Genomic DNA, 20493 nt, shown 5'->3' on the forward strand with positions numbered 1-20493 from the left:
CTTGGGTGACCCTGGGCACCTTACTTTGGCTCTGTGCCTCAGTTCCCTATCTGTAAAGTGGGGATAATAGCACTTCTCTCCCTCGCAGTGAGGCTAAAGACATTAAAGATTGTGCAGAACTCAGATACTACACCGATGGGGCCATGTAAGTGCCTTCCATAGACAGGTTGGTCCCTGGTCATTGAGGGGTTTCTAGATCATGGCTGAGGCTACATTTTAGTCACAGGTATTTTTAGTAAAAGTCCTGGACAGGTCAAGGGCAGTAAACAAAAATTCACAGCCCATGGCCTGTCCTTGACTTTTATACTATAAATATCCTTGACTAAATGTTGGGGGGAGGTCGCTGCTGGTGGGAGGGAGTGGCCTGGGGGGTTGCTGCTGGGAGGGTGCTGGGGGGCGAGACCAGCGTCACCAGCTGCTCCGAGCAGCAACTGCTCCAGCCATCCTGGTACCGTGCCGGGGGTTGCTGAGCAGCAGCTGCTCCAGCCGCACCAGCCACTGCTCGGGTGGTCCCCAGGCCAGCTGCCTGGGGCCGCTCAAGCAGCAGCCAGTGTGGCTGTCCCCAGGGCTACCTGAACAGCTGGCCCTGAGGTAAGCCACACCGGTCGCTGCAGAAGTCACAGAGATCGTGGAAAGTCATGGAATCCGTGACTTCCGCCACCTCCATGATAGACACGGAGTCCTAGTTATGACTAACGCTTAAACTCCACCCAGAGACCAACAGGTGGCCAGTGCAGATCCCAGAGCGCTAGAGTCAGGTGAAATGCAAACTGCACCAGCTTTTGTCTCTGCATGGCTTTAAGGTGTGGTCTCATGAAGAGCACATTGCAACAGGCTAATCTTGAAGTGATGACGGCAAGGATAACAATAGCTAGTGCCACGTCCGAAAGCCTAAAGGAGGTCTTTGTGGCAGAACCTGCGCCCTTGTGGCCCCTAATGGCTCCGCACAACTGGAAAGGACGTCCTGCATGGATTAGCTTGCAGGATTGGGGCCTATATTTCCCAGCTGTAGGAAATCAGGCTTCTGACCAGCTAGCCACTGTGAGAGTCTAATGATCGTTTTACATTTGATACATAAAAACAGCGCAAAAGCACATCTGTGAATCAGTTAACAATGGAAGGCAAATGCTTCAGGAAAATGCACTTTAAACATATTACCATTAGCAGTGGTTTTGAAGTGTTTAAAACCTGTCACTTTCTGAATCTGGTCTGCTCCGAAAGATTCTGAAATAACAAAGGGATGAGATACAGATTGCTAGGTGTCCCCATTAGAAGAAACACATGTTGGAGATCATATGAGAAAACCCCCAGAATAGCTAATAGCCCAGCGGCTAGGGTGTTCATTTGGCACATAGGAGCCGCAAATTCAACCTCCCTGTCCCAAGAAACTCAACCTAAAAGTGACACGCATAGGGTTGCGGGAAAGGCTGTAACATATAGATGGTTGTGTTAACCATTTCCTATTAGGATTCCTCAACCTTGTCATCATTAGCCAGCAATTGTGGCATATTTGGTATAAAAAAATGTGGTATTGGATGAGGAAGTGTCTGAGTGCAGAATTAATAATCTTTAGTATGAAAGATTTCAAAAAGCCAGAATTTAAAATCCCCACATAACAGTACCAGCCTGTTGGGCACAGTGTCACAGTTCAAAAGCACTGGTCTATCCAGGGGTGGCTCTAGGTATTTTGCCGCCCCAAGCACGGCAGGCAGGCTGCCTTCGGCGGCTTGCCTGCGGGAGGTCCCCGGTCCCTCAGATTCAGCGGCACGGCTGTGGGAGGTCCGCCGAAGCTGCAGGACCAGCAGACCCTCTGCAGGCAAGCCGCGGAAGGCAACCTGCCTGCCACCCTCGCGGCGACCGGCAGAGTGCCCCCCGTGGCTTACCGCCCCTGGGTCTATCAACTTGAATAAAATGTGCATTGGTCACTTCAGCTCCAATTTTAGCACTAGTGACATGTCTCCTGCAGCTCTATCCAGACAGAAAAGACATGTGAACAAAATACTAACTGATCAGGTATGCTGAACAAACCCAAACTGAGTTTGTTAGGTATTTAAACTCCCAGATACATTGATGGGAAATTCTTGGGAAATAAAATAGCAGGAGAAGTTGAGATTATAATTGCTTCTACCTGACTATAGGACCTGATCTGTAAGCAAGCACTCTCCAGTGTGGCTTAAGGAGGCAGTGTTGTATAGTGAGTAGGGTGCTGGACTGGGTTCCAGGAGACCTGAACTCTATTACTGGTGCCACTTGAGCAAGTCATTTCACTTCTGTGCTTCTGTTTGGTTGCCTGCCTTGTCTGTTCAGGTTACTATCGCACAATTGATAGCACATGCATGGAAATCAATAGGAGTCCATGCAGGCTCAGAAGTCTGTCTACATGGTATCAGTTGCACGACTGGAGCCTCAGACTTCAAATTCTTTGGAGCAGCTGCTCTTTCTTACTATGTGTTTATACAGTGCCTAGCACAAGGGGACCCTGATCTCAGCTGTGGCCTCAATTCACTATTGTAACAAAATGTATAAACTCAACGAGGTATGTCCCCCAAGTGCTGGCAGGATTGGGCCAATGAATTGTATGTGCAGAGGTCATGGTTCTATCTGACAATATGTCTGCAATATGGTGTGTTACCATACTGGGAATTAGCCAATAACTTTTTCCCTGGTTCATCCAGAAGATCATCATTTGCCAATTTATCCTTTAATAGAAATTAATACATGGACAGAGAGAGAGTGGTTCTTCCTGGGGTGTTAAAGGATTCAATAATCTAAACTAGCCAGAGAAACTCTCACCACCCTGAAAAGATAAGTGTGACATGGATCTTTATTCACAAGGTGTATTTACTCAGAAAGGATTTAGAAAAATGACAGAAATGTATTAAAGTTATATATTTTTTCCAGTTTATGAGAAGACATGTCACTCAACCTGGCCTGCACAACCTTTGAAAAGGCACATCATTGCAGAAACAAAGGTATTAAGAAAAATAAAGGCCTTGAAAAATATGTATATTGGCTCTAGGGATGACAGGATACTGAACAATATTGTAGTGTCAAGGGTATCCACATAAAGAAGGAGTGACAACATTGTCTTGTAAATTAACAGTTCTTGAATGCACCCTTACACAGCAGCACCTGTCTCCCCCAGAGTGGGGTGCAGGCAGCACCATGCCAAAGAACATTTTCTTTTCCCCTTTCCCTTTATTATAGTTGTTGTTTGAAATTTATATTGTGCTAGCACTTAAAGGCTAGTACTGTGCTAGGTGCTGTACAACCCTACCATAACTGACAGCCCCTGCCCCAAAGAGTGCACAGTCTAAACAAACAAGACAGACCAAAGGTGCGAGAAAAGCAATAGCATTATCCTCATTTTTAAGTTAGGAAAATTGCGCCACACACTTCACGAGTCACACAGCAGAGGAGCCCAAAATAGGTCGGAGAGGTCGAAACGAATTGGGTACAGAATCGATCTATTTGGGGACTGGGGTGGACTTGATTGATTTGGGGGAATGAAGATGTTCCAATGAAAATCAGATATTCATGGATTTGGAGGGTAGGGCAACAGTTATTTTTCATTCAGGCTACTAAGCTGAGCCCTATTTCCCATTCCCCCAGTCTCTCTCTCACCACATCCGCCTGCAGTCCAGTCAATGGAAACCCATTACACTAAATTTCCTTTAAAATACAAATTCCACTCTATTCTTACTGAAAGATCAGGAAAATCTCTATTGTGCATCTGAACCAAATACTGTACAGAAATCAATTAACATTGCTGCAAATTATATAGAGTCTAAAGAATCAGAAGTCACATTTTTACTTTTGGAGGGGAGCTCACTTCATACAAAAGTCAGCCACCAGTGATGTGGGTTCTGTCTTAGTCCTTTTTGGAGCTGTTGCCCGGCTGGTTTGCTATGGGAAGAAAAGGGGAAGCTGGGGATATAGGGCATGATTTTGGGAGTTACTGATTTCCTCTTATAATGTGCTGAGCTTTCTCGCCTCCCAGTGGCTGTAGTGGGAGCCAAAGGTACTGAACATCTTGAAGGATCAGGCCTTTTATGAGAACCATAGTACATCACACATAACTTGGAACAGTGAGTGGGGTCAGGCCAGTCAGATGGCAGCAAACGACTGACAATGATAGCGATTCCAGACAGGTGCCTGAGAACTTTTTCTATGAAAATAATCAACTGGGATGAAACCCCTGATGACTCTGTTACTGTTACACAGACTCTGGAGTTCTGAGTAACACAATCGGATGGAATCCCAGGGGAGAGGGAATGCTACATGGGAAATGAACTCTAGTCGGCTGCATTTCCTTTAATAATTCCCCCCAAGTCTATTATGTGTGTACCACATCGAATAATTATATGTTGAATTCCCCTCTCTATTATGATCTATTTGTTACCTAAGGCTGCGTTCGATTTGAAAAAGAATCTAGTTAATAGTTTATTCTTTTAATACTGTTGGGCCCTGCTTCTTCACCGCCTTGTGCTTTGTGCAGTGACTTGGGTCTGGGCAAAGTGAAGAGAAAGCAATCTCTGAACCGACATGTAAATGTCTGAGCAAGGTGTAAGGCAATGAGTACGAGGCCATTGTTTCTTGTAGTGTTTAGGCGCCATTGAATTTACTGATTTATGTGGGTGCTCGGTTTTCAAAAATTGTCCCTGCAAGCAGTTTTTATGCTGACCTTTCATTTTGCATTCGAGTAAGGTAGAAAAATTTATCTATAACTTTGAATTTAACAAGAATGAAGAATTTTATGTCTGTTTATTTGTAGTGATAGAACATCTTTCTCTCTCTAAATATAGCCCCACTTTTTCAAAGGGGTGAGCACCCTCAACTTGGGAGTGAGTGGATGATGAGGGTGCTAAGCAGGATTGGTCCCTATATGAACATAGTGTGGCCTCTTCTTCCAACAGCAGAATGCCACTACTAACATCAATTGTACCCCTCTGACAAGTGGTAGCAGAATTCTGGGTCCTTGCAAGATGACTTTCCAGTGGAGGAGAAATTGGTGATGTGGAATCTGGGTGTATTCTAAGGGTAGGTCTATACTCACCGTCCAGGTCGACGCGGTGAGTTCGACTTCTCAGAGTTCGAACTATCGCGTCTAATCAAGACGCGATAGTTCGAACTCCCCGCGCGTTCCGGTCGACTCCAGAACTCCACCACTGCGAACGGCGGTGGCGGAGTCGACCTTGGAGCCGCGGAGTTCGACCCTGCCGCGTCTGGACGGGTAAGTCAGTTGAACTAGGGTACTTCGAGTTCAGCTACGCTATTCGCGTAGCTGAACTTGCGTACCCTAGTTCGACCCCCCCCCTTAGTGTAGACCAGGCCTTAGTGTAATTTGGTTTATTTACACTAGTACTGAAACAGCATGAAGGGCAGTTCTCTCTTCCAGAAATCGCAGCCCACACACCAATGCCTGGTTTCCAGAAAGATACTCTGCTTCCAAAATTTTCTTCAAATATAGAGAATATAACTCTCTGTTATCTGGTACAGCTTCTCTCAGAGAAGTACTACACATGGCTAACAACAAAGCATTTCTTCAAAGGCTAAAAACCTGCTCTCCTGGTAGGACAAAGAAGTTACTTCCCCTGTAGCCATAGGGTCATGTAGTTCGCTCCATTCTGTGGTCACCTCCTTCTCCCTAAAGCTAAGTTCTCTGATTACTTTCTCCATACTGTAAGGGGACAGTGGAGACTTTCCATTGGCTTCTCAGGCAGAACACTTTGAGCCAAAGCATCCTGGCGTAAGCAGGTGAAGCCCCTACTAAATTCAATGGGCATTGGACTTGTTTACACCAGGGCTGGAGGTGGATCTTTGTTTCTCCTAGGCTGGCCATTAGTCCAAAAGTCATGCTCATCTTTGGAACAATTTGTTGTTGTTTTTTTTAAATCAGTTTGCAAAGCTGTGGTAAGCAGAGTATTTATTCTGCTGTGGAAGGTCCAAATTTCTCCAGAATTTGAATAGCATCTTTCAGCCTTTGGCAATTATCAGATGATTGTGTCCTAGCTGCAGTGATCTCTGGTGGCACTTTTAATAAAATGCAAACATTGTTTTAAAGGAGACATAAAGGGCCAAAATGCATCCTCCACTGAAGAGTCCTTTGGGAGAGGGGAATGAGGCCAGAAAGATCGGTCTGCTATCGGGGAGGGCTAGAGAGTCTTTGAAAGAGGCTGGAAGAGTGGCCTCCCAAACCAACGGATCACTGAGGTTCTCAGGGTGGGGCACCTCCAGTCCACACCCACTTTGCTGCTCCTCAGTGTTCCCATTGGTCAGGTGGCCAGGTGCCCATCTCCCCTCTTTGTGAGTGAGCTCCAGGCACAGAGCAGGGGTTAATTTTTCTTCTGGAGGGAATGAGGGAATGCCCCTGGTCCCACTCTCTAAAACCCGATGGGGCCTAATCTCCACAGAGAGGGTTCTGAGAGTCTGGGAGAAGGAGGAAGATGCTCCTCCTCCTCCTCCAAATCCGAGTCCTCTCTGCTTGAAGAAGTGGAGGGGAGGATCTGATCCAGGGCTGATCATTCCAGCCATGTACAGAGTGCATTACATATTTCAGGAGTGTACACAGAAAAACTCAACATTTCCATCCTTGAAAACTGGACCTAGGAAACAGAGTCATTGAAGTGGTGGGTGGCAAATTCTGTACTGACTTACAATCCACTGAATGCCATTGCCTTGTTACCAAAGCATGTGGAACTGCACGGGGTGCAAGCACCGCATTTCACCTTGGAAACATAAATGGATGCTTTGACTCTGGTTTTAATTTGTGTTTGCAGATGCACTGAAGCATTCAGTTGGATGGGTGAATTTTGTAAAGTTGAGTTCCTTTTCCAGAACGGCTTTGCATAGCAGTGTAATACCACGTTTGTGATAACATGAAAGCAAACACCACATTAAGAGGTCACAATAATAACTTCTTTGTACTATGAATGACAGCATTCACCATTTCATGCCAGATTACATCCGACCTAATGTGCATGCTGAATACCAACACCCCCTTAATTAAGCTGTTCTAGACTAGCCATAAATCTCCTCTCTATGTTGTGGTGTTTTTCAGCACTGCACCCCATGGACTGCAGTCATTCTGCAGGTGTGCTGCAATAAGCCGTGAAATGCAGCTGCCACAAAAATGTCTAGGAGTATGGGGCCCAAATTACTCCCACTGCATTATGTTGGTTTGACCAAAAGGACACATTGTTTGACAAAAATACACAACAATATTGAAAGACAGCCTTTGTAAGAGCTGTGCAGGCTAAGCAGAAGGTAGGACAAGACTTCAGTTAAGAGCCTAACAGTTAGATTCCCCATTTCTGTTTTATACCTTCACTAAATGCCACGAGACTTGACAGTTGTGTGCGGTCACTGATTATAGCTGTAAATGGTATTATTGCAATAAGAGTGGTATGTGAAAGCCACAAGTGATAGTTTGTTTAGTGCTTTCCTTGTGGCTTTGGCTCATCGCATTTCTGACTTGGCAGTTGTGCAAACGGGCACACACAGCGAGTCTTTTCAAACTGAGGACAGACGTCATGGACTTAATTCTCAATTAATTGAATCTTCTCTGCAACATACGCACGTGCTTTGCTAGTCAGAGGACAAGAATGCAAGGTAGGCAGTTCCTTTGGTCTTAGTTCTTTGTACAGTAGCAGCAGACTGTCGGTGTCATGCTTTTGGGGGAATCAGGAGCAAGGATGGCTTGCTGATGCTTGCTAGAGGTGTCCCCAAGCGCTGTGTAAGTTTGTTTGACGGCGGCATAATGCAAAGACAGACAAAGCCAGGTAGGATATCGTGAGAGACTCGGAAAGGTCGGATTGGAATCAGGATTCTGGATAGCTGGAAATGTAGCGTGACTCCAGGGAGTGGAGTGAAGGAATTACTGAGGACATAGGAGAAAAATCTGGTGAGGAGTTTGAGGTGACAGAAGTTGCTGTTGAGTGCACAGAGGCGCGAGGGACATAGGACATAATAGTGTCTGAGGGCGGTAAGGTACTAGGATGCAATAAGGGCTTCTGAATGAATCCCAGATGATGAGAGGTGAAGAGAGACTGGAACCAGTAGACGGTGAAGAGAAATGAAGTGGCCAGTAGACAGCATGGTGTGATTTGAATAGGAGCGTTATACCCAAATCTGGGATGCATTTCACTGCTACTGCAGAACCTCACAAAGTCTCACATCTCTAGTGTGCAACACAGTCATTCTAGTGTGGTCTAGTGATGGGGCTCTGGTCTGGGTGTCAGGAGACATGGGATCTGTTGGCAGCCCTGCTACTGATCTCCTGTGTGATTTTGGGCAGGCCACTTCTCTCTGATTCTGGTTCCCCTCCACCCTTTGTCTGGCTTGTCTGCCTAGGGTGAGACTGTAACTTACCCGCTTACTCTTCTGTACCGACTACCCATGTTGCAGGTAGAAGTACAGTGAGGAGATCAGCCTCCAGGCATATGTGAGTGGGGAACGGCAGAGCCTCAATTCCCCAATACCCTGACCAGCCTCCCAGGGGCAGTGAAGGAGGAGAAACAATCTACATCAGCTAAAGGGTGGTCATAGATTACTTCACCCTCTACCCTTCCCAGAGCTCCTGGGGAACCAGGAAGCAGATTATGACTCTCAGATGTGTCACAGGGTGGGATAGCCCTTTAAAAGAACTAGGTTTAGCCTCACCTGTGACTCACTAGCTGCCTCCCAGGTGATGGATTTGATGCCAGGGATTAGGTGATATCCCTGCTGGCCCTCAGATAAAAGGCCAACAAGCAGCTCAGCTAGGGCATGTCTACGCTGCGATTAGACATCCACAACTGGCCTGTGCCAGTTAATTCAGGCTTGCGGGGCTTGGGCTAAGGGGCTGTTTAATTGTGGTTTAGATGTTGGGCTCCAGCCTGAGCACAAATGTCTATACTGCAATTAAACAGCCCCTTAGCCTGAGCCCTGTGAGTCTGAGTCACTTGTATGGAATAGCCACAGGTTGTTACGTGCAGTGTAGCCATATCCCTGGGTCATGGGAAAACAGGGCCAGGGTTTATCTGTTTAATATTGGACTGCTTTGGTTTTGAGGAATAAACCCATCCCTGAAAAAAGGGACTGAATTTCTGCTCCTTTTGGCAGCTTTATTTGATACACTAGCTGGTGAGTTGAGCACCGCAAAACACAATCTAGTTCTTGGTCTACTCCATCTCAGACTGTAAACTCTTTGGGACAGGTATGCCATCTCACTATGACTTGGTAGCACAATAGGGACCTGAAGATAACCAGCCCCCCATTGCTTAGCAACAGGTTAATGGTAGACTGCTATCGAGGGGTCTTGATACTACCATATATACTATTCTAGTTTATACTTAAATCAACTAAGCAGGCTGTGTTGCAGTGTCCTAGTTCCCTGTGTGGGTGTTCGGTTTGTCTGTTCACTTGCTAACTCACAAATGAGCCCTCTAGCCATTTGTGATAACTAGAGAAATTCTGTATGAGTAGAATGGAGGATGAATGATAAAATACATCAGGCGAGATCATTGCCTTCTTGAAGTCAATGGCAAAATTCCCATTGACTTCAGTGGAGCAAGGATTTGGTCCTTAATGTTGAAGAAAAAAAAAAGATGCAGCTGTTCTAAAGCTCCTAAGTGAGGACAACCCACTATATAGGTTTAGGGGACTACAAGTTGTCATCAAAGAAAAAAAAATTGCAAAATGCTCCTTCTGCCGGATGTATTGCTTACACGGAATAGTTTTGACTACTTGATTAAAAACTATTTTATCTGATCAGTAATGCAACAGTAAGGAAGCCAGTTCTGTTCTTAATCTTCAATTGATTATAGCCACAGGAATTAATATTGCCAAAGTTTGGGAGAAAAAAGCATTTTAGGACATTTTTTTTAGGAAGAAACTAATTTACATTTATGAAAATGCTCTCTTTGCCCATTCCTGTTTGCGTTAAAACAAATGCATAATGCAACATGAAATGAGGTCTGTCTACTGTGTAAATTCTGATTGCAATTGAAATAAATTCCATGTAATAGACTGTATGCTGTTCTGAAAAGTTAAATATGAGCTTGAAAATGTGAAAATAAATTGGGTCTTTTCATTCTTTCACTAGCAAACTTTAACAAATAAAATGTAATATCCCTGAAGGACAAATGATTCAGAGCACTGAAAGCAAAAAGCCTCTATGGATTAGGGTCATGCACTCAATCATTTCTTCCAAACTTAAACATAGGTATGAGAAACACTCTTAGGTCTTTATATATCAAATCCTGGGTCTTGACTCCATACTTTTGTCACAATTTGTTTTTGGGATATAAATCACTAAACAGAATTCTCCATAAAGCCTCATTATAGAAAGGACTTCTGCTAGTACCATTGATTGATTTGCTGATTTACTGCTTGCTCATCATTGATCTGATCAGGTCATCCTTTCAGCTTGCTAAATATATTCCACATGCATCAAGTAAAATTTTGAATGTTTTCAAAGCAAATCAGTTGAAAGTCAGACACACATTCATTTTCCAGTACCCAAACCTAGCTCTGGCCTAACCCGTCAGTGAATCATAGTACTCCTCCAAAACTAGGGTCCCGATACAGGAATTACTTAAGAACATGCTTAACTTTAAGAATGGGCTTGTGTCCCATTGAAGTCAGTGGGAATTAAGAATATGCGTAGTGCTTTCCTAAATCTGTATTTAGGTGCCTAAGAATGGAATGTCTAAAAGTGCCTAAGTGACTTCGGCGCATAAATCCCCAACATCCCACCCTGAGGTGCCTAAATATGGATGTAAGAGTCTAGCTTTAGGCTCCTAGTTTTCAAACATTTGGACCGATGTGCTCACTGTTAGATTTAATCTAGAAACAATTTCCTTTACAAAAATAAGTTTTGTGCTTTAGGAAATATACAGACATCTTTACTGCTGGGCTTCTTGCGGGGCAACTCCATCCCCAGAACTCAGAGACAGGCTGACATGCCAGTCGCATGCATATGATATCCAGCTCTGCATCCAATGTACAGTGAACAGCTTTCTCGGTGTGGGCTGGACATGAGCGCCTGGGTAAACAGCAGTTGACTAAAGATCAGCCCAGGCAAAACACATGGAATGATAGACACCGACTCTGTGGGTGCTCCAGCCCTGGAGCACCCATGGAAAAAAATTGTGTTCTGTAATTTATGGACATCCCCTCTCATAAGACAGGCCCTCCAGCTCCCTGATCATCCTACTAGCCTATCTCTGGACCTGTTCCAGTTTACATTTGTTTTCTGGTCACCCATGTTCAAGAAACTATGCACAGTATTCCAGATGAGGTCATAGCAATGCCTAGTACAATGGTATTAATACTTCTCTATCTCCACTGGTCATACCTCACCTGATACATACTAGGAAACACTTCAGCATTTTCTGTCAACATATTTTAACCAACACAGAAAAGCAAAACTATTAGGACTGCTAAAGTTTGAGTTGAATTATGTAACTATTATGTACTTACCAATGTCTTGATTCTTTTAGCACATCTCTAGCATCATGAAAAAGCTCCATATTGTAAAGGTTGAATAGTGGCCTCATGGTTAAGGCACAGGACTGGGACTCAGGTGATCTGGGTTGAATTCTCAGCTCTGCTACAGACTTTATGCATCACTTCATCTCTCTGCACCTGCAACTGTCAAATGGGGATAATAATTCTTCCTTTCTCCTTCTCTTTGTCTGATTTGTCCATTTAAATTGTAACCTTCTCCTTTCAGGGACCATCCCTGACTCTATGTTTGCATATCAAACAGTGGTCAAACAACAGAAATAACTGCAGCATTAGTATAAACCAGAGGTGGGCAAACTACGGGCCGTGGGCCACATCTGGCCCACAGGGCCTTCCTGCCTGGCCCCTGAGCTCCCGGCCAGCCCCAGCCCATCCCCTGCTGTCCCCCTCCTCCGCAGCCTCAGCTCACCGTGCCGGTGGTGTGTCTGGCTCCGGCCGGGCGGCATGGCTCAGGGGCAGATTTACAAGTGAATACAGGGTGCCCTGGCACGGGGCCCCCCAACAACAGGGGGCCCCAGGGACGGGCACTCAGACAGCTCAGCACTGGCGCAGCCCCCACGGCGCACCCCCCTCTACTCTAGATATCCAATTTAACATGATTATAGTGTATCATTACAATTAGTCAATACATTTTCCACCTTCTAGTTAATGCAAGCTTTGGAGAGTTTAAAGAAAAAAAAAACCAACCCAAAACATTTATATTAAAGCATTCAATCATATCTAATATAGTATCAATACAGGGATGAAAGTTCTAGCATTTGGGAGTTTTAATATAATATTTTACTCTGGTTCTAATACTGCACCCATCACCAGGGCATCTGAGTGCCTTCTGGAAGTGCAGTAAGTGACACGACTAATATCTGCTATATGCAATTCTTTCCTTTTTTCTCTCCCTTTTGCCAGGGGGAAAATTGGATGTTGAGTTAAAAAATATTGTTATTTTCTTTAACATGTGATATGTTCTGTGGTTTGATTAGTGAAGAGACAGTCAAAGAAATGTGCCTGGCATTTGAAATAGATGCTGGTGGAATTTGTGGTTCATCTCAGATGCTGTCAGGAACTAATTTCACAGTGTTGGTCTATCCCCCTGAGAATGCTCAGTCTCCTCTACAAGGAAGCTTTATGCTTGTGGTAGATATAGGAGTGAAGTTGTTGATTGGGGTCTGTGACAGGGAGTCATCCTTCTCCTGTCTTCTGCACTGTCTACACAGACTTGGAGATCTTCAGTTGTTAGATACCCCAGTGCAGTTTATTCATATTTTGCTCTTTTCACCACCTGACTGATTTATACACCATAATTATTTACGGTTGCACTATCTCCTCAATTCTCTGCCAACAAGAGGAGAGGTCTCTCTACCCAGAGATTCTTTCCAGTCCTGGTTCTAGTTCTGCTAGCCTGCCTCTCTCTCCCCATGCATTTCCTTCCTGTGCCTTCCTATACCTCCCCTGTTAATGGACCAATTTGCTTGTTAGTCCTCCCTCAATCCATTCTAATCCAGTAATTACATCCCGTCCAGTTCACCCTGGGAGGAGTTAATTGATACTTCAGCGACCAGAGTGCTGGCTCAGCTTTTGGTTCCCTGCACTCTGTCACCTACCCTTCTATTTCCTTCCATGCTTTTATATCCTTTCGGAAGATCCCTAGAAAGAACAAAACTAAGAAGACAAAATGGTGTGTGTCTTTCTGGGTCAGAGTATGAGGCCTTTGCATCAAGCTGACATACACAGGAAAGGTGCAAAGGTCAAAATGAAGTGTGTGTGTGGGGGGGAGCCGCTCTTCACTTGGAGAATGAGTTTCCTGTCTCCTGTGAACCACAACTCCTAATTCTACCCCTCTCCCTCTTTTCCCACCCTCACCCTGTCAGGGGGGCTGGGTTGGTCACAGCGCTTACTGCAATTCTAGGGCCTGTGAGTGTCCATGAGGCAAAAAAAGAGAACTGAGTCTTGGACTGGGTTTGAGTTGCGACTGTTTCCATTTTTATGTTCACTCCTACTGAGGGGGTCTCTTGCCCTCAGTTACCAGAGGTGGTAGGTGAGCCCCCACTCTTTGAACCATGGTGGAGAAGGGGCTGTCCTGTGTGGCAGAGATTCCCCCATGATTGCTATTTGAGAAGGGAAATCTTCAACCTTATAGTTTCCTATCAACCCTTTCAGCATGAATGGAGCTATCAGCCGGCGAGAAGCATTTCAGTCTATACACCTCCCCACGCTTTCCTTTTCTTCTGTGGCTAGCTGAGATCAGATCTCATCCTCCAGATGTTTTTCTTATGAGCCTGACTGTCTTATGTTGTAACAATGGGGAAGGGTGGAATCTGGGACTCCCTGTGGGTAAGCAGGCTACTTAGGCAATGGCAGCATTTCTGGGGTAGGGGCCTACAAACGACAATACAGTTACGTTCCTGATAGTCGGTTCCATGTCACGATGGTTCGATTTAGAGTATCCAAAAATATCACTTACCAAAATGCCAGTCCTTTCAGCTTGTTTAAATGCAGACATTTTCAAAGCAGCAAGAATGTGTGGAATGTATGTAGGAGTCATTAAAACTCTAGTTAGGCTGAAAGTCACCAGTTATCCATCTCCCTGCCCACAATGCAGAGTGTGACTAGCCTCTGAATCGCCTTCTCTAAAAAATGCCGCCATTTCATATTAAAATGCTTTGTTTTTTGGGCCCAGGTTTGGTCCTAATTCTGTGTGAATACAGAGTAACTCCTTTGACTTCAGTCTAGTCAGTTCATGATTCACACTGAGATTATTGTCCGTTATTTGCATTGCAGTAGCACCTAGGAGCCCCACTCCTGGATCAGGACCCCGTTGTGCTGGGCGCTGTATGAACACAGAACAAAATGACAACCCAGGCCCTTTGTTGACTTTTACCCTACCTTCAAGTTGGAAATAAATACTGTCAAGCCAGAGCCACGTGTTAACTTCCCCTGGTGACCTCTTGTTTTCAAATATGTTGCTTTCAGCTGAGATTTGCATTTCTTTTTCCTATAATGATCCTGTACAGCTTTTTAAAATCTTTCAGACTCTAAATGGTATAGTCCCAACACAATCCATTCCGTCCTCATTATTGATACCCCCTAAAAGCTATATCAATCTGGCAATTGTCTTTAGAATTACTCCTTGTCTATAAGCACACTGGCATCTTGTATGGAAGTAGAAACATTTAATATATAATTCACTAGAGGAAATGACTCTCTGCTGCAGAGTAGTTATTAGAATTACAGCCCGATGTTAATAAAGTGCAGACACAGTATTAGGAGAATTGTTAGCTATTACTGGGCAAAAAATAAAATCAAATCCCCAAACCAAGTGCTATTCTTGTCTGCAAAGTGAGCAAGAGCTTGTTCCAGGAGAAAGCAACATTTAAGGAACCAGCTTGCAAATCTCTCATCGTACCTATTGCATACCCTTTGCTGGGGAGAAGACTGAGCTCTCTCTCTCTCTCTCTTTCTCTTCTTTCTAGGGATGGAAATTTTTTGCCAGAAATTTTGAAAAAAATTGTTTTTCAAAATTCCCCTCTATTTCCCTCCGCCTTTTTGACACCCCACCAAATGGTTTTGGTCTGTTTGTTTTTCCTGTCTTTCTGTCCCTTTTCCTCCCTTTTACAGTTGGGGGGGGAAAGGAGGAAAGTGAGGGAAAAGGGGGGCGGGAATGAAAAAAATGCACTCACTTATATTTTCACGGTTTGTTTTGTCACTGAAAAACTGGTAAAAAAAAAATTTCCCACAAAAAGTGTGTTTGGGGGAAAAAAGGTAATTTTCCATTGAAAAATGTTTTCAATAGAAAATTTTTCAACCAGGTCTATTTTTAACCCTCCCTTTGTGTTTTTCCTCATTCCTCCTCTTTCTTCTCCTTCCACTGGTTGGTCTGTCCTTTTATATCCAGTCTCATTTTTCTCCAAATTATAGAGCTCCGTGTAGCTCGAAAGCTTGTCTCTCTCACCGACAGAAGTTGGTCTAATAAAAGATATTACCTCATGCACCTTTTCTTTCCGAATTGTACTGGGCATTTTCCAGATAAATATCAAGCCCATTTTCTGTCTTAAATGTAGCGTGTAGCCTCTTTCAGGTAGGGGTTGGGTCATCTTATATGTTTTTACAGCACCCAATGTAATGCTCTATTTGGAGCACTGTAATACAAAAACATTATAAGACAAGGTCCTTACCTAGAAGTCTTTTTCTTGTCCATTTCTTTCTTTTTCTTTTCTTTTTTTTTCTCTCTGCCCCATCTCGTTCCTTCCATTGTTACTACCCATCTCTCTCTCTCTTGATGCTCAGTCCTTGTCTTGGGTTTTGTCCCCTCTATCATTCTCCTCTTGTTCTCTACCTCCCTTGTTTCATCCTACCCAGCCAGGTTCCTTCCCTACTTTCCCTTACTTCAACCTTTCCATCTCCTCCTCTCCCCTTCTCCAAAGCAAAGCAAAGATTTCTGCCACCCCAGCTGATTTATCATCGGATACAGATAGTTCTTCTTCGAGTACATGTCCCTGTGGGTGCAACACTGTAGGATATGTACGGGCCCAGGCACTTTTGACCAGAGACTTGTAAAAGCAGTACACACCTGCACAGAGCAGCACCACATGCTCCCATATGAAGGCACTTAAGGAGGTGCCATCAGTCAGTGCCTTCTCAGCTGCCTGTGGATTCAGATGGAGCACTTTTGGCATCCACTGTTCTCAGCATCCTGCCTTTTCTCACTTATAGCGAACCATAAATTTTTTTATTTTCTTAAGTTTTTATTTCATGAGCTGTTGTTGTTTTTTTTTCTCATTTTCAGCACATTTGTGCTTTGACATGGAGGGTCCTCGCTCCCCATCGTCTGGACTTTTTATTTACTGCTTCGGCACTTCCCTGGGTTATGCTGAAAACCCCAGAGTTCCAGCCCTGCCACAGGCCTTTTCCCCAGATCAAAGGGCACTCTAGCTGTTTATGGTATCTCTAAGACACCCACATCCTGTCAGTGTAAGGTCTGCATGAGGTTTCAAAGCAGGTTTCAAAGGACAGAGAGACTAGGTTGAAACTCCTCTCAATGGAACGCTCCCTACTCCAGCAGGATCCACTTCCCTCCTCCCCGCTACATTGGCCTCAACATCTCAGGCTGCTCCGGCGATTGCTGGACCCCCAGCAGCAGTTCTGGAGACAAGGATGTCGAAGAAAAAGAAGCCTTTTTCTCCTTCCAGGGAGTCTAAGAAAAGGGTGGGTCACCCCATAAATCTGGCTCCCGGGAGACCTCGTGTCCCACAAAGGGCACCGCTAAGGCTCTGGCTGAAACCCATACTGAGGTATCTGCCTTGCCTAAGAAGCCTCAGTCTGGGAAGTCGTCTGCTACGCAGTACAGGGAAGCACCCACCTCAGTACCATCTGACACCGCTTGGCATCAAAAGGTCCTTGACCACTGCTGTAGTTATGTGACAAGCATCTTGGCTCCAGTCTCCTAGACTCCCAAGGGAAGTACAGAGGTACAGGGCCCAAGCTCTTCAGAGCTGACATGGACTTCTCACTCCATTCCCTTAAAGATTCGAGGGCAACATTAGACTTAGTTACACGGCTTTTTTACAAATTTTTTTTATAAAACTTTTTTTTAATTTAACTAGCCTTAGCTTATAACCATTTTTAGGTTTTAATTAAACTCTTTAAATGGCTCTCCCCTAACGGAGTACTCTGCTAATGTCAGGAGTAAATATTATTATCGTCGGTTTAGTATTGGATATGGGGCCTGGATTTATGGTTATGCCGATGGGGCTATCCCATCCAGGACCGTGACCGCTCTGGATCTGACGCATGCACCACAGGATGCAGTGGTCAGGTAAACAGGAAATTTGAATATTTCCTGTTTGATGCTGTTTGGCCACAGTGTGCGAGCTCAAAGCCAATGCTGTCTGAAATCAAAAAAAAAAAAGCTCGCATGGCTCCATGCATGCGGATGCGATGGATGTAAGAGCAATCCGTTCTATTCTATCTCCGTTACAGAAGCAGAGAAGATGAAATTCAGAATTTTTTAAAATTTTCAAATCCATAGCAGGGACTCAGCGACACTGCAGCAGGTGAAAGCGTAGTGAAGAAGAAGAAAAAAATGGGCATCATGGTGGAGGACTGAGGAAGCTATCTCCTTCCAGTTCCTCCCTCCCTAAGAAATTATTTTTCTTGGCTGGCAAAGCTCCAAATGCTTCTAGGGTCAAACACAGTGTCGTGGGTGGGGGCAGGCAATCTACCCACCCACCCCACCCCCCCCCCCACCCCGAAAGCGAAAGGTAAACTGACTCTCTTTTATTTCACCCCTATCTTTATCTGAATGCTGCAGATAGGATATAGAGCCAGCACTGCACTCCAACACCAACATCCTTCCATTCTGCGCTATTGATGGTACATGGTAATCAATCCTCATCATCTCATCATCATCATCATACAAAAATACAAAATCAAATCCAAATCCATCATCCAGCATTGGCCCTAATTTTTTTGATTGGATGGATGATGCATATGGGCTGGCTATCCATCATCCTCATCATAGCAACAGGGGCATCAGCCCCCCCCCCCCATCCCTTCATAAAAAAAGAAAATGCAGTTGCCCCTGACTGATGCTGGATGCTTCCTCTCTCTCACACACATCCTGTCTGTGTGGACTATCACTCTAGCAGCTGGAGGCCTGCCTCTTCTCATTCTCACTAAACAAAGTGTGTGTCTTATTTGCATTTCTTATTAATTCATCACACAAAGGGGGGACAATGCTACGGTACCCAAGAAAGGCTGGATGAAACAGCATACAGATAATACTGTGAATAGCATATAAACATACAGATAATGTGCTCTCTCACAGAGCAGCTGGTGGTTCTCTGGTGCAGTCTTTCCTATCACAGCACACTGATCCTATTTTACTGACCAAAATTTTTTTATTGAAAAGGGATTCATTCCATTGGGTCATTTTGCATTCTTGCTTTCCCGCTTCCTGGCTGAGCCTGGCACAGGCCGGCCAGCAGCTAACAGTACAACAAGGAACAAATGCTAATGGTACAAAATGATGCCGCTTGCTGATTGGGGCTGGGCACTAAGGGGATTGCAACAAAAACAAACAAAAGGATGGTAATGATCATCCTCAGTTCATGATCATTCTCATTGGATGTTTGATGGTGCAATATGGCTAGTAACTGTCATGCAAAAAGCAAAAAAGTCAGCATGCAGCTGTGTAGCGCTGCTGAATCTGTTCTCTCTGTGTGATCATCTAGTACACATACACGAGAAACAAACTGCAAAAAAACAACACAAGCCGCATCTGCCATATGGCATGGCATCTGCCAGGGCAAAAAGGGGAAAAGTCGAAAAAATTGTCTGCTGTTGCTTGTTGACGTGATTGACGGGTGACCCATTTAACCACCCAGAACCGATTTTTATTTTTTTTTTTTCAGGCCATCAGGCACTGGGTTCTCAAGGGGGAAGGGGGCGGGAGGGGGGGGGGGGACTATGGGAGGGAATAGCTAGCTACCCCACAACGCAACGCGAAATGAAAGCCACGGACCATGGACCCACACACACACCACCGTGTTTTGTGTGTGTAGTGTGGGCACTGATTTTTTTTAAAAAATTTTTTTTAAAAAACGTTATAAAATTCGAATAGTCCCCGAGGTGTAGACGTACCCTTACTGTCACTGTACCATACAGCATTGCCTTCAATGGGGAGGAGTTGGTAGCCAGGACACTTAACCTGTTTAGGAAAAAGTCCTATCATTATTTAAACTTCCTGCTTGTAGTGACTATATTTTGGTTTTGGATCCTTCTGGTCTGTTTATTTTTTGGCTTATGCTCTTCTCATGCAAACTGAGCTTTGTGTGCATAGAAGAGGTACAGACTACTAATATTTAACATATCCTAGAGAAGTTCATTAAAAACCCACATAGCTGAAACATAAGACTATATGAGATATGACCCAAAATATTTAATATAATACATACTGCCAGAAAATGTACTTCTCCAGCTATTCTCAATGATGCTAGACAGGCATTTAATTAAACTGAATGGAAATAATAGATTTATATAACATTCTGGTTAGAGTTCTTCTATCTGCTGTATTTTACTAAGTATAAAATTATTTGCGGAGTCGAAAGCTATTGAACTAATGTTGTGAATCTCCAGAACTTGGGATAATTTCCATAACTTTCTTTTTCTGTATTCCTACGAAGTACTGCTCCCAAAACCAGGGCTATATTCTGATATCCTCACTCATGTTGAGTATTGCCTTCTGCTGGGCACATTCCCAGTGAAATCAATGGGGCTGCTTGTGGAGCAAGGTCCTGTTCTGTTTGGGCGAGGGTGTCAGAATCTGCCCCCCAATTGTTTTAGGGGATAACATGATGTCATCTGACATGTGAAGAGAGATTAGAACTGTAATCACATTCCAAGGCCCACAGTTTTCTGAAAGTGGTTGTTTTTGGAGCAATATCAAGAGAGAGCAACAGTCTCTGCGCTGTCAGAGGAGTCAGAGGTAGAACATTTTTAGTGAGCTCCTGCTAATCCCTGAGACTGTAGTATCCTCTGTATTCCCAGTGTGATAATATAATGCAAAATGCCTTAGTGCTCCCCACCAATTAGCAGGGGCCTGATACTGCCTCCTTTACCCCCTCGAGTACTAACTTACCCTGCAAGTAGTTCCATTTGGGAAATAAGGTATTATTCAAGGGGAGATAAGTAACAGGTGGCATCTTTGGACTGTAGAAGTTGTCAATGACCCCCCAATAGGTTGAATAGTTTTTACTCTTTCCTCCAATACTAGTTATGAAGGAGTAAGTCAGTTTCTCGATTCCTCCATTTTGTTGCTCTTAATTGGCCAAACAAAGGAAGACACACGGAAGGATTTGTTATATACAGTGGCCAACATTTTCAAAAATTATCTCTGATTTTGAGGCTCAACTTGAGACACCCAGGGTCAGGTGTTCAAAAGTCATGTGGGAGCTTCCAGTGCCCAGCACCCCTGAAAATGCGACCCAAGGT

The 20493-nt window shown here is 44.4% G+C and overlaps 1 protein-coding gene across 43 annotated transcripts in view; it reads left to right on the forward strand.

Moving 5' to 3' along the window:
- Positions 1–20493, forward strand: part of DPP6 (dipeptidyl peptidase like 6) — a 714691-nt gene that overhangs the window by 172221 nt on the left and 521977 nt on the right. For 3 of the 43 annotated variants that reach the window (XM_039524558.1, XM_039524572.1, XM_039524574.1), the window contains one exon: positions 2902–2972. The exons of the other annotated variants lie outside the window; for them this stretch is intronic. The gene's annotated coding sequence lies outside the window, so the exon portion shown is untranslated. The remainder of the gene's footprint in view (positions 1–2901; positions 2973–20493) is intronic. 43 annotated transcript variants of the gene reach the window in all.

The sequence above is a fragment of the Mauremys reevesii genome, linkage group 2 (genome assembly GCF_016161935.1).
Source record: "Mauremys reevesii isolate NIE-2019 linkage group 2, ASM1616193v1, whole genome shotgun sequence".
NCBI classification, from domain to species: Eukaryota; Metazoa; Chordata; order Testudines; family Geoemydidae; genus Mauremys; species Mauremys reevesii.